The sequence below is a fragment of the Salmo salar genome, chromosome 12, assembly GCF_965601325.2.
Source record: "Salmo salar chromosome 12, fSalSal1, whole genome shotgun sequence".
Lineage (NCBI taxonomy): Eukaryota > Metazoa > Chordata > Actinopteri > Salmoniformes > Salmonidae > Salmo > Salmo salar.
Window position 1 is genome coordinate 64,506,248 of NC_138302.1, and position 1,589 is coordinate 64,507,836.

The following is a 1,589-nucleotide window of genomic DNA, read 5'->3' on the forward strand; positions in this document are numbered from 1 at the left end:
GAGTGAAAAGTATTTCTCATAAAAGTCCTACAAATCTATTTGCTAAGGAATAACCAACAACCTTTTAAGTAATAACTCTTAAAATGCATCAGTCTGGGAAACTCTTAACTAACACATTAAGTGATAATAAACACTAATGGGCAATTCCACGATAACAGAACGATGCTGAGACTCTGATTTACATTTACTTGAAGAACAGTGCAGATGCAAAGTTTGGTAACAGAAGGACGGTACACACAGCACAAAACGTCATTCTGTTACCAAACGTTGGATCTGCACTGTTCTTCAAGTAAAAGTATGTTTGTAAAATTTTCTGTGGAAATTGTTGAAAGTCATCCTTGTGCATTAAGTCGTATGGTTTGTTAACTTTGCAATCCTAAATGTTTGTTTGGCTCACATTTTAAAGAGAACTCCCTGTGGCTCAGTTGTTGTTTGCAATGGTGTTTGCAACGCCAGGGTTGTAGGTTCGATTCCCATGGGGGGCCAGTATGGGGGGGGGAAAAAAAATGTATGAAGTGAATTGAAACGTATGCATTCACTACTGTAAGTCGCTCTGGATAAGAGTGTCTGCTAAATGACTAAAATGTAAATGTGAGCAAGATCTGAGTCTCAGCATCATTCTGTTACTGTGGAATTGCCTCGGTCACTAGTCAAACTGTCTTTTGGAATGAACCACTGGTTGAGCACTGTCAATCAATAGCTTAGAGGAACACGGAATGAACGTCGGTTGGCCTGGTGGTGGTGGTGGTGATGCTGGGGGTGGGGGGGTATTTCATACTGCAGTCATTGTCCTTCTGCCAGCTTGCGGTGAATGAGAATACTTTCTTCCCTTTTTGATCTTCTTCAGTCACTTTTGTTGACTGTGGCTCACTTGGTTGAGCATAGAACTTGCAATGCCAAGTTTGTGGGTTTGATTCCCGCTGTTGACCAGTATGAAAATGTATGCACTACCTACTGTAGGTTGATCTGGATAAGAGCATCTGCTAAATGATGTGAGAATTATCCAGGTTTTTACAAGAACAAAAATATATCATATGCAGTGTGTCCTTTGCACTAACGTGCAGTGTTTACGGCCAGCCTGTTTGTACAGTAAATAGTTGTTCTAACTGTGCTTTCGTCAAACTTTTTCAGTCTCACAGGAGCTGATACCCCGGGCTAATTACTGAGCAGGGATGAGTCACAGAACCACTTACCCCCTAACCTCCCCTCAGCCTCACTCCTACCTTAGCCCCTTTCCCTGCTATCCCCTTTCAGCCTGAATCACACACACACGCAAACACACAGGCACACATGTATTAGCACACGCAACTCCAGAAACACACACACACACACACACACACATACTTAACACACCTTGACATGTAAAGTACAATGGGTTCATTCTCTGCTCTGTTTCAGAAGACGCCTGTTCTGTTCCTCCTCTAGGATTTTCCTAGGCAAATCAGCTGTGTGGTTTTCTGGTAAGGAAGCATTTGATGGAGGTACAATTAATCAGTCATTATATAAAGCCCTACCCCACAGGATCCAAGCCTGCGTGCCTGTCTAAATGCCCATCTGCCTGCCTGCCTGTCTGACTGTCTGTCTTTCTG